At 45.9% G+C, this 13,281-nt stretch overlaps 2 long non-coding RNA genes across 6 annotated transcripts in view; one reads left to right on the forward strand and one right to left on the reverse strand.

The window, feature by feature from the left end:
* Positions 1-6,957, reverse strand: part of LOC111773549 (uncharacterized) — a 28,373-nt gene extending 21,416 nt beyond the window's left edge. For 2 of the 4 annotated variants that reach the window (XR_011439286.1, XR_011439285.1), the window contains exon 1: positions 5,554-6,004. This is a non-coding gene — a long non-coding RNA (uncharacterized lncRNA). The other 2 variants (XR_011439284.1, XR_002808141.2) reach the window with 2 other exon arrangements.
* Positions 6,916-12,501, forward strand: LOC106783226 (uncharacterized). Of its 2 annotated transcripts, none has more exons than XR_011439287.1 (2): positions 6,916-7,123; positions 11,003-12,501. It is a non-coding gene; the product is annotated as an uncharacterized lncRNA (long non-coding RNA). The 2 variants fall into 2 exon arrangements; XR_001380889.3 differs by having other exon boundaries at positions 6,973-7,108.
* The last annotated feature ends 780 nt before the right edge of the window (positions 12,502-13,281 follow it).

A 13,281-nucleotide genomic window follows, 5' to 3' on the forward strand; every position in this document is an offset into this window, starting at 1 on the left:
CCACTGGGGGAAATTTAAATACTTAGGAAGCTAAGGAGGCTTTGTTATCCAAAATATGCATTTTTGCCTGGACTGGACTTTAATTAGATGTTACTGTAGTTGCCTAAATGGATAGAGAGAAGCTTTAACTCTTGAACTAAGGCATAATTAGTTGGGCATAAAAGAACTCTAAAGGGATACTAATTGCCTTTAAAAAGATAAATTGAATAGAACTAGAGAAGCAGAAAATTACCTTTGTTGAGAATCATCTTGGTTGTTTAAGAAAGGGAGGTCTTGTTGAAATTGGAACAACTAAATGAGCATGGCTGAGAGGAGGCCCTTACCCCTTTCTCCGGCAAATATAAATCCCAAAGGCAGAAACTTTAGCTTGAATGCCGCCCAGCTAAGGCAAGGCTGTCTTTCCACACTCTGGTAACCTGCATGCATACCTTAAACTCATGCCAGCAATTGTTTTGACATCTTACAGCAAGGATTCCCAATGTTATTTGTAAATGTTATCTCAAAGGGTGCGTCATGAAACTGTCTCAATAAAGACAATTCAAATGCAGTTTAATTTTTAAAATGAACCTTCGGGGCAGAGGCGAGGCGGTGTTCCTCTCTGTGACCTCCACAGCTCTTTAGGGAGCTTTAGACGTAGGCTGAGTTCAGTGTGTGTAGGAACTGTTGCATTTATTGTTCTATGAGTCAAGCAAAATCAGACTAAATGTGGTGTGTCACAGGTACACAAACACTGGCCTAAAGGTGACTCCAAAGATGGTCTTTCGAGGAGGAGGCATTTAGAAAAATCATCCTTCCTGAGCCCAGAAAATCTTATAGAAGGCAGAGGATTTACTCACCACTACATGCAAATGGTCCTTGGTTTTTCTCTCATATAACTGAGCACACAAAATAGCAAAATTTGGAAATATTTATTTAATAAAATCCACTGGGGGCCACTGGCCACTTGTCTGCCCTCATCTTCCGCAATCTCTCAACAGCATTTGCATAGTTAGACAGTCCTGCCTTGTCATTCTCCTCTCTGGGCTTCTCCTCCTACCTCACAGCTTTCCTTTTTTCCAGTCTCCTTTGCTGGCCCTTGGCTCACTGCCTGAAAAATGCTTGAAAGTCCTGAGCTTGGTCCTGGGCCCACATCTTCTCTCCATCACATCCCCCTTGGCGACAACATCCATGGCCAAGGCTTTAAATACCACCCCTACGCTGAGACTGCCCTCATCAATATCTTCAGCTCAGACTTGCCCCTGAGCTGCACACTTACACATCCAACTGTCTGCCCAATATTTCCACTTGGGTGTCTAACAGGCATCTGAATCCTTGACTCCTGCCCTTCCTATGTTCTCGGTTAAGAAAAGTGAGACCACCTAGTTGCTCACACCGAAACCTAGTAGTCATCCTCAATTCCCTTTCCCTCCTCCCCACATCTAATCCATCAGTGAGTTCCGTTCCTAATATATTCCTAATCCTCCCCCTCATCCCCACGTCCACGTTCACCATCCTTTCCCGCCCGGATGACTGTAACAGCCTCCTGGCTGAGCTCCCTGCTTTTGCTCACGCTCCCCTGCAACGCGTTCTCCACACAGCAGCCAGAGTGAACTTCTCAAAATGTAAATCGCTCATGTTAATCACCTGATTAAAACCCTGCACTGTTATCCCAGGAATGCAAGGCTATCTGGTTCTGTAAAACACCATATTAACAGATTAAAGGAGAAAAACTGCATGATCATCTCAGCTGACGCAGAGAAAGCCTTCAATAAAATTCAATTATTTTCATGACAAAAACTCTTGGCAAATTAGAAATAGAAGAGAACTTCCTTAATCTGATAAAATGTGCATGTATTGAAATACTGAAGCAAACATAATCATATTTAATGGTCAAACTTTAAAACCATTTCCACTGGAGTAAGAAAGAAAAAAGATGTATTGCTTCAAGTAAGCGTTGTCTTGGAGATCCTAGACAAGGTAAAAATTCATTTCAATAAATATTTATCAAGTGCCCATTATGTGCCAGGAGCAGTTCTAGGCTCTTAAGATTCACCAATGAATAAAACAGACAAACACAACTCTGGGCATATACTGTAGAGAAGGAAGGCAGAAAATAAACAATAGATATTGTTACTGGCTGAACTGTGTCCCCCCTCAGATTCACATTTTGAAGCCCTAATCCCCAGTACTTTAGAATGTGACTATATTTAGCAATAAGGTCTTTACAGTGGTGATTATGTTAAAATAAGGGTTACGGTGGGCCCTAGTCCAATCTGACTGGTGTCCTTATCGAAAGAGGAAATTTGGACGCACAAGAGACGCCAGGGATGGATGGCCTAGGGGAAAGCCCATGCGAGGACACAGAGAGAGACACTATTTGCAGGCCAAGGAGAGAGACCTTGGGAGAAATCGAACCTGCCAGCACCTTGATCTTGGACTTCTAACCTCCAGAATGTGAGAAAATAAACTTCTACTGTTTAAGCCACTCAGTCTATGGCACTTTGTTATGGCAGTCCTAGCAAACTGATACAGATATAATCAAATAATTATACAGTATGTTAGAAAGTGACAAAATACTATTTCTTTAAAAAAAGCAGAAGAGGGGCTGGCCCCGTGGCCGAGTGGTTAGGTTCGCGCGCTCCGCTGCAGGCGGCCCAGTGTTTCGTTGGTTCGAATCCTGGGCGCGGACATGGCACTGCTCGTCAAACCACGCTGAGGCAGTGTCCCACATGCCACAACTAGAAGGACCCACAACGAAGAATATACAACTATGTACCGGGGGGCTTTGGGGAGAAAAAGGAAAAAATAAAATAAAAAAAAAAAAAGCAGAAGAGATCAAGGGTACTTGGAAGGAGGGGTTAAATTGGGTGTTCAGAGTAGGCCACACTGAGAAGGAAAGATAAGACGTATGAGAACAGGAAAGGAAGAGGTTGGAGGGTGGGGAGCGAGCTAGACATGGTACATAGAGAGCTTTAATTTTATCAGTAATGGTTTGTTCCTTGTGCTCGGTGGTGGGTTCATTACTTTATTATCTCTACCCTTTGGTTTGCTTGTCCTATTTCATCACAATTATTTAAAAAATATTGGATTCGAGAGGTTACTGGTCGTTGGCTGTTTATTGTGACAGAAGTGCAGTGAGAGAGGGTGAGCTAAGCCAGCAGGGGGCGATGGAGTGGGTATGCAGACACCAGCCATAGGGGCGCAGGGGACTCTCAGGATGTTCTGACTGATTGAGTGTGGGAGGTGAAAAAGGGGAGGGTGTTGCGGATATTGCTGGCCACTGCTCGGGCGGGTGGAGGAAGGTGGTGCCATTACCAGGACACAGGAAAGGAGCAGGTATAGGAGTGAGGGGCTGGCGGTGGCACCCTGAGCTCAGTCTTGGACAAGTTGTTTTTGAAGTGCTGGTTGATGTTCAATGGCAGAAAAAGAGGACGGCGATGAAGACTGTCACATCTATGGTTCTATAATGCTCAGACTCAATTCTTGAGGGTAGCCTGCTTTCTGGTCAGACCCCAAGGGCAGGACCGCCAGATCAGGTTGAAATCACACTTCCCTGTAGCTCCTTGGTGCTCAGGCGCTGCTCACATCCTGGATTCCCTGCTCAGAACCTCTGGAGACCAGCCTCTCCCCCAGGCCCAGCCCAGCCAAATTCACAAACTGTTCAGGGAGTGTTAGTGTTGGGGACCATCCCAGAGATCAGCTAGTCAACAGCATCCTCCTTCTTTTTAATAAATATTTAAATTTTAGAACAGATTTAGATTTATGGAAAAGTTGAAAAGATAGTACAGTTTCCATATCCTCATACCAGCTTCCTCTATTATTATCTTACATTAGTGCCTTTGTCACAATTAATGAACCAATATTGATATGTGATTATTAACTGAAGTCCACACCTTATTCAGATTTCCTTAGTTTTTACCTCCTGTCCTTTTCTTTATTCCAGGATCCTATCCAGGGTATCCCATTGTGTTTAGACATCATGTCTCCTTTGTGTCCCCTTGACTGTGACAGTTTCTCAGACTTTCCCTGTTTTGGATGACCTTGAAGATTTTTAGGAGTGCTGGTCAGGTACTTTGTAGAAGTCCCTCAGTTGGGATTGGTCTAAAGTCCCCCCCACACACATTTTTTAAGTAGCAGAGATTGCCTCCCTTCCCGTCAAACAAAAGGAGGGAACAGCTCTGGTTAAAGCCTGAGGTGATGGAAGTAAGCCTCAGGGCATCTCTGCAGAATTCTGCAGGGCTCTGGGAAACCCATCTAGAACAATCCCTCATTTATGGACCAGGAAGCAGCTCTGCCCAGTCTCCATCCCCTTTTCTGGGCAGGATCTCCCCCGATCACCCACTCACTTCAGTTGTATGCATCCCCTTCCCACATGAACATCCTGTCCCACAGGGATCTACCACCAGACAATCTCTCTTATTGTTCTGACCCTTCCCCCTACACACACTTGAATTTGTCATTGCTGAGCAAATGTATTTACAATCAGATCCTTTAGCTCAGCCACATGGGTCAGTGGGTCAACAACCACTTTAAGAAGTTAGCTAGGACAACACATTTAAAGTCTTGTTCCACCATTTCAAGGGCCTACAAACACTCTGAGAACAAACCATGGGCCCAAGTGAGGAATCCCTGACACAGGGCAACATGTGGAATATATACACTTACTATGGACTGAATGTTTTAGCCCTGCCAAAGTTCATATGTTGAAATCCTAACCTCCCATGTGATGGTATTGGGAGGTAGGGCCTTTGGGAGGTGACTAGGGCGTGAGGGTGGAGCCCTCATGAATGGGATTAGTGCCCTTCTAAAAGAAATCTCAGACAGCTCTCTAGCCCTCTTCCTGCCATGTGAGGATACAGCAAGTTGGCAGTCTGCAACCCAAAAGAGGGTCCAGGGCCCTCACAACCGTTCTGGCATCCTGATCTCAGATTTCCAGCCTCCAGAACTGTGAGAAATAAATTTCTCTTCTCTATAAACCACCCAGTCTATGGTACTTTGTTATAGCCGCCTGAACTGACTAAGACAACACTTTACTACACGAAATGAGAGGTGACAGTTCTCACCAATACCTTTAGATAAGCGGGCACACTCCAAATACGCAGGTTTGTCAACACCTAGGCCCTGGTGGCCAGCAGACCTAATCTAATCCCAGCTTGGCCTCTTACGGTGCTTCCCCTTCGTAGGTCCTCTGAGCTCCCTCTCATACTCTGTAAAATGGACATAATACCTGACTCAGAGGTTGTGGTGAGTATTGAGTGAAACCAAGCCCAGGACAGTCCGTGTCTAGTCAATCTCAATAGATCTTGGTATTACTATTATTACTATTATTATTATTATCATGATTGCTGCTGCTATTGTTGCTGTTCTCAGGCATTAACAGCACAGGCTGCTCCTTTATTCCTGTGCCATTCTCACTCACCAGCAGACCATGGGAGGAACACCACCCAGATCTAACACTTTTCTCAGATCTGTACTATTTGAGGCAATGATCAAAGGGGAGCATTTCCAAGCTGGCTAAAGCCCAGGAAGCAGCTCAAAACTCAAAATAACCCTTTAAGACAAGGGGGCACTTACGGCTTCCTCTGGATCGCCTCGGCCGGAGATGGGTGCTCTCAGGAAAGCTCGCAGCTTGTTCTGCCACTAAGTCATGTTTTTCAAACTTCAGGTTGCAGCCCATTAGTGGATATTGAAATCAATTTAGTGGTCATGACAGGCCAAAAAAGAAAAAGAAAGAATAGACTGGACCAGGATAGAAAACATTAGAGGACCTCATTTGTAGAAAGTGTAATATTTTTTCAGGAAATTAATTTTGTTTGCATGCGTGTGTGCGTGCATGTGTGCCCGTGTGTGTGTCTACTGGGTCTTGCTGTAAAATGTCTTTCTATGGTCAGCAGTCAAAAAATTTGTGAGCCACTACTCTAAGGTGTGTGGGAGAATGAGGTCTGGGGACTGTTTATTAAGCCCACCCCAGGGAACAAAAGAGAAAGGGGAGATTTTATGACCAGGAGAGTCAGGGATAGGGGCAGGGACTGTACCTGGAAGGTGCTGGATCCTTAGTCACTCCACCGCAAGCCCCACCCACAACTCAAGCTATTATATTATCCTTTTCTGGCTCCTTTTAGGGATTAGCAGTTTGAAAAAATAAACACCAATTCTTAAACAGTAGGGCTTGTGTGTTTTTCTGCGGGGGCAGCAAGGAGATGGAGGGGACCGTGTTCTGTAGCTGGTGCTGTGGGGGCCAAACCCAAGGGCTGGAGGGGGAGGTGGCAGCGCTAAGGAGACCAGGACAACTGCAGCAAGAGTGCCTGGGCCTGACAGAGGCCGTCTGATCCAGCCCGCTCCTCCGCTTCAGCGGCTTCTCCTGCCCTCAAGGCAGAGTCAGAACACTGGGCGCCTCACAAGGCCCTTCATCTTCCGGGCCCTCAGTATCCCTCCAGCATTTCTCGTCACTCCGTCCAAGGACTCTGGAGTCCAGACATCCTGAATTATTTGCAGTTCCCAGACTATTATGTGTCCTCTTTCTTCCGGCTTCAAATGTTTTCCTCTTTCCTTGGAACATCCGTGGGGCCTTGTCCTTCAGGCCTCATCTTAGAGGTCACTTTCTCCTGCAAACACCAGGCCCGGTTGTGTCTCTGTGGTGTGGCTCCCAGGGTGTGCATTTCTGTGAGTAGTTGCCTGCCTCCCTCTAAGACTGAGCTCCCAGGGCAGGAGCGGGGTCCTGTTCACAGCTGTGTTCTCACTGTCTGCCACAGCACCGGGGACGCCGAGTGATGCCCAATCCATTTTTATTAAATGAACAGGTAGAGAAGAAAAGGGTGAGCACTGTCCTGAGGCCAAATCCCTGTTTGCTCTGGCAGGAATTTCCAGGAATCTGATCCATGAGGGGGTCGGGGAGTAACAGGAAGGGCAAGTCCAAGGGCAGATGTGAGTCAGAAAAGCTGAGAGACAACATCAAGTCAGAAGCTGGCGCTGCCCAGCCAGGAGGGTGGGGCCAGGAAGGCGCTGCAGAACAGGTTGTGGCCGTTCCTCTGCCTTTTATTGCTCTGGCTGTGCGTGGGCTGTGATGGCCCAGCTCCTGTCCCCTGGGCACCTTAAAGGAACTTCAGGACCTCTGACTCCAGGTTCAAAGGTGGGAAAGTACAAGGTGTGTGTGGGGCGTGGGAAAGAGAGCAGTGACTGGAGAAGTCTCACGGCAGAGACCAGATGGAGAAGGGGCAGAGGGGCAGGTGTCGGGAGCCACCTGGGAGTTGTGGGGCAGGTTTTATCCGAGGTCACAGGAGACCACAGAAGGGGAGGGGCTACAACCACTGCTCCCTATGGTTGTTTGCAAACTTTGGTATGTTTTGCTAAGAAGAAGACTTTCCAGACTCTCACAAATGTTGTGACCACAAACAGTCACAAACAAAGGCTGTGCTGGAAGCTTTGGGCAGGTTTTGGGAAGACTGCTCTGGCGCGGTGTGCCGGGAGAAGAGAGTTTCACTGGTTTCCCTGGTGGAAAACATGTTCCATGGCAAGATCGTGTGTAAATATTTGAGATCTGACATTTGGTTCTTTAATAAGATTGGCTGCCTCTCCACATCCGAGTTAGAATTCTTATTTGCTAATAGAGGTAGCCCCAACATGATTTACATGCCTGTTTCATTCACAGGGACCCAGCTGTCCAGCTGTGTGCTCTCAGCTGTCTCTGGAAGGGATAGTCTTTCCTTTGTTCCTGACCCCACAGCTAACCTTGACCCTGCCTGGGGCTCCCAGCCTTAGGTCCTGCTTCTCATCTCATTCTAGGCTGGTCCAAGGCTGGGTCATTTATTTGTTCATTCAACAGATGTTTTTTTGCGTGCTATGTGCTAAGCATTGTGCCAGGTAGTGAATAAGTCCTGCTCTTGACTTCACGTAAACCACAGTGTGGTGAGAAAGCTGGCTGGGAGGTCAGGTAATTACAGCACGCGATGAAGGGAATGAGTGTGGGGTTCCACTCCAGCACTGCGGAGGGGGACTAGCTGGCCTCGGTCATCTGAGGCAGGACTAACGACAGCAAGGGTGGAGGGAAAACTGCCAAGGTGAAGCCTCATGTTCTTTCTAAAACAAACTAGCCCCATCGGTGAGTATGCAGATGAGTCTCACCTCAGTCCTCTGTATAGTCTAAGACCAATCACTATTGACTTTTGCATTTTTCTCCCCTTTTTCTTATAGGTTCTAGGAGGTAGGGGGAGAAAGAAGCTGGCCTAAGGAGAAACTCAAAATGTGTTATTAACGTAGTCAAGTTCATTGCCTTTGAGAATGAGGCCATTTGCCCTCCTTTATCCCAGGGCTATCCAGCTGGCAGATGCCTCTTCTCCCACACACACCTCTGCTGACGTCTGTGCCTGGATCTCCTGGGCAGAGGTCTTTTGATAAGGCACCCCTCAGGTGCAGGGGCAGTCCTGGGGGTGATGGCAAGGCAGGCTGCCCTTCCCTTTTCTATTCTGTCCCTTGGTTCTCCACCTACCACCGCGACTGCACCAATGGTTTTTGGTGTGTCAGACTTTGTCTGAATGGTTGGGGATAAAGGGCAGGAATTGTGACATCAGAGGGAAAAACTTCAAACTGTTCATTTCATCTGATTCTCCTCCTGACCCAAGAGTAAGGCATCAGAGAAGTTCAACCCTGCATAAGTGTCCACAGGGACACTTGCTCTCCTAGCCTCATTTCCTCCCCCTTCCAGGCCCACAGTACAATTAGCCACCGTCCCTTTTAGGGAGTCCCTTTCCCTACCCACAGAGTGGGTTTCACCCCAGAACGCATCCTTCTCCTCTCTCTAGATGGACATTGTAATTCCTGGTGATATACTTGGTCCCTCTATACTAATACTAGCACAGGGATGGAGGTGCAGCTGCAGGGGATAGGTGGTGGGTATGGACCTTAGCAGACAGCCCCCACTGGGTCTGAGAGCTCCTGTCCAGTGGCTGGTTCAGACAAGGATTCTTCCTGCTCATTCATTGGGTAACCATCTTTCAGATACAAATACATCTCCTAAAGACAAACTTTAATTCTCAGAAATGGTATGGTCTAGATCCACATTAAGGGAGGCAATCATTGCTCTAAGTGCAACATAATCTGCACAGATCCCTACCCACAATGGATACAGCAATTTCGGGTAGAACAGTGTCCTTCCCTGTGCTGCTCCTCTGCCCTCAACCTGGCTTCTAGGCAGTGCCTCTCGGCCTACAGAAATCAAAATACACTTTGCTATATTATATAATAATATTCAACCTGCTGTAGAAGACAAGAAAAACAAATAGGGTGGATGCAACTCATAAGAAGTCTTAAGCAGACATAGAAAGCAAATAGCTTGTGAACTATGAGCAAACTCATGTGTTAAAAACAGATAGTAAATTAGTAATCCGTAAACATGGAATGAAGAAGAGTGTTCTTTATAGAAAGAAAGGGATGGAAAGACCAAGTCATAAGGTACAAAGCATGTCACCTCCAGGTTGATAGCTAAATCATCCCCCAATTGGCCAATTTGAAGACCCCCATATGGTCCCACTTTGGCCTCCTACATGCTCTACCCTAGAAATGCAGATGAAACCCATGGCCGTAGAGCAGGCTGATCAGCTAGAAGCTTCTATTGTCCAAGTGTCCTTTCCTTGTCCCCATGTCTCTGATAGAGTCTGAGTATGTTGGCTCCAGCCTGAGGCCCATGTCCAACCTTGTATTAGTCAGGGTTCTCCAAAGAAACAGAACCAATAGAGTGTGTGTGTGTTTATGTATACACATCTATCTAGATGAATATAATATGCATATATGATATATGTATATATGTATATGTATAAATGATATATGTATCTATATATACATCTATCTATCGAGAGAGAGAGAGATTTACTTTAAAGAACTGGCTTACATGATTATGGAGGCTAGCAAGTCCAAAATCTGCAGGGTAGGCCGGCAGGCTGGAGACCCGGGCAAAAGTTGCAGTTTGAGTCAGAAGGCAGTCTGCTGGCAGCGTTCCCCCTCTCTCAGGGGAGGTCAGTCTTTCTTAAGGCCTTTAACTGATTGGATGAGGTCCATCCACGTTATGGAGTACAATCGGCTTTACTCAGAGTCTACTGATTTAAATGTTAATCCCATCCAAATGAAATACCTTCACGGAAATAGCTGCAATAGTCTTTGACCAAATATCTGGGTACCGTGGCCTAGCTAAGTTGACACATACAATTAACTACCACAAACCTCAACTCTGGTTCTTGTAACCTCCCCATCATCAGGCAAGGCTGATGTAGCTGAGAAAGAGACAGAAGTCACACAACACAGGATCAGATGGTGTGGCCCTTCCACCCAACTTGTACCCTACCCTAAGTGTGTTAACCTGCCTCATTTCTTTCCCCTTGCTTCTTGTAAGTTTTAAATGGATTTAATAAACCATGCTATTGGAGCATCTTAATTTGATCTGTGAGCCTTTCTCTTCCATGAACCCTGGGATAGCTTACCTGGTAGTGGACTTGGAGGGTACCATTGCATAAAGTAATTTCTCACTCTACAATGCCAAAGACCCGGTATCAGCTTTGCAAGGACACTTTTCTGTACCTTAGGCCACATTCATTCTTATTCTCTGTGGGCAGTGGGATGGGAATGGAGGTAATGAGGATAAAAACCCTCCACCCCATCACCAGGTTAATGGGTCTCACTCTTCTACTTACAACTATCCATAAATATTTGACTTTGTTTTTCAGGAACTGGAAGACTAGGGAGAAACTGTGAAATTACCTTCTGTCTTACAGTAGTTGGTTATTAGGAAGGACAGAAACATTTGTCAGAGGCGCTGATGAAAACCAGAAAATACAAGCAGAAGTCCCCAAATCTGTCCTCTCCCCACCTCCTCCTACAGCAGCTCCAACTTCCGGCCATTACGGAGGTCACCTCCAGGCTGGAAAGGGAGTCTCTGCTCTCTCGATGTGTACAGGGTATACACAGGAGCAGGGAGTGGCACGGGCAGGGGCTAAGCTCCTTAAAAGCAGTGACTGGTTTTTCTTTGAATCCCCAGCACCTGCATCCTGCCTGGTACGTTACAGCTGCTCAGGGAAAGACTACTGAATTGAAGAGGAGTTGGAGGGAGAGTCTGCTGACTGGCCTGCGATGAGAGGAGATCTGCTTCTGACATCCCCTGTTGGAAACCGGAATGCAGCTTTCCCTAGAAGCGTGTTACACATGGTGATTCTGTGCTTCAGGACTTGGGGTGTGGCACTGAAGGAGTTAAGTAGGCTTTTGTCAACTGATCTGGGGACATAGCCAGCATATATAACACAATTTTCTTATGGGATATGCATTGTAAGTTTCAACTAATACTTTGAGAATTGACTTACTTATAGATAGAGAACTGCCTGTACATGTCACTCCCATTGCCTGCCAACCCTAAATTCAAACATGTCCGTATACTGGTGAGTGTATGGAGAAGGGTTCAGTTTCACCCACTCTGTGTCTCCCTCCACCCGAGGTGCACACAGCGATTTCACACTGCATCCTGCACCTTGTAGCTTAGATGCCATAACACCCCAGGGCGGAAACTGTTCCTTGTTTTCACACCTTCTTCTCAATGTACACTCTCAGCCCCTAGTCAATTGTGAATGCAAGGAATAGAGTAATCACCACATCCTTGCTTAGGTGGGACTCATTTTCCACTCACACCTTCTCCCTGGAAAGAGGGAGGGAGAGATTGTGAAGGGTGGGTGGTGGGGAAGAGTGTGTACAGCTGTGCTCATGGCCCCCTGACCCCCGGCACACCCACTTGTTCTCAAGCAGAGTGAGCTAGGACATTAATATCCTCTTCCGACCTTTGACTGAAATTATTCTGCCTGACTTAATCCTCCAGTATTAGCGGTAGAAGAGGGGTTTCTGCCTTTCAGACTGAATGTTGTTAACAGGGAAAAGACTCAGTTTACTAGCACCTAAGTGTCTTGAATGGATGGAACATGCCAAATGATGGTGAGCTGCAGCGGTTCTTACAGCATACGCCTGAGCAAGCCTTTGAAGGAGGAGCAGCCTGGGAAACAGACTCTGGAGAAGATTTTTGCAGCTCCACACATTCAGTTACATCAGAGGTTCTCAGCTGGGGATGATTTTGGCCCCTAGAGGACATTTGGCAATGTTTGGAGACATTTTTGGTTTTCACGAACTGGGTGGGGAGGGGTAGAGGCCCGAGATGTTGCTAAACATCCTGCAATGTGCAGAACAGCCCTTCACAATAAAGAATTACCTGGCCCAAAATGTCAATGATGCCAAGATTGAGAAACTCGAAGTTAGATGGATATATCTGGTCTGTCAACATGATGATATTACCTAGAGAAACATCTAGACACTATTAGCAAACGTCATATTTGTAAAATTTAAGCTGTATATAAAGGCAGATGACTTTCTTCTGAGTTTATTTCCTTATCATGGGCTGACTGTTCAGGTTTTTATACCATAATTTAAGAATTTTTGTTTTCCTTAAAGTTTGGTCTCTCACTGTTAACCATTTTTCACAAATAAATCAAGTGTTTATTACTCTGGGCAAGTAATTATTGAGGGAACAGAAGAAACTATAAAGTGCATTGAGATGAAGTGGCTAGCTCATTCATCAATGAAGCGACTGTGGCAGATTGTACTTTATGAAAATGAGTGCATCATGTCTCCCATCCTACATACTTTTTATGACTTTGGCATTCCCCCGTCAGGATGTTCCCTCTAGTTGATTCTGGGAGGGTTTATGACTATGACACAAGTTACACTATGTGACTTTTGAAGCTAGGTGATAAAAAAAAATGCAGCTTTCTCTTGGTTCTCTGCGAAACCAGCTACCATGCTGTGAGGAAGCCCGAGCAGCCACATATGTAAATGTTCTGGCCAACAGCTCCAGTCAAGGAGTTGAGGTCCCAGCAGACAGCCAGCATTAATCATCTGACATGTGAGTGAGCAAGTCTTTCGATGGTTTCTGCCCTCAGCAATTGAATCACACTCAGTCTTTGACTCTTCTTAACTAAGGCCCCAGACTTTGTGGAACACAGACCAGCTGTCCCCATCGTACCATTTCCAAATTCCTGACCCAGAGACTCCAGAAATATAATAAAATTGTTGTTTTAAGCCACAGAGGTTTAGAATAATTGTTTTGTAATATGATATAAGTAGAACAGTAATTCTCCCTCAAATATATAAAATTTATCCTGCAATAAAACTTCCAAATTGCTATAAAATCATAGGCTTTTAGGAAAGGTGACAAGTGGCCAAAATTGCAAATCCTAAATTTTCAATGTCAGAGATCTTCTTCCCAAATGGTAAATAAGTAGC

Source organism: Equus caballus, chromosome 5 (assembly GCF_041296265.1).
Source record: "Equus caballus isolate H_3958 breed thoroughbred chromosome 5, TB-T2T, whole genome shotgun sequence".
Lineage (NCBI taxonomy): Eukaryota > Metazoa > Chordata > Mammalia > Perissodactyla > Equidae > Equus > Equus caballus.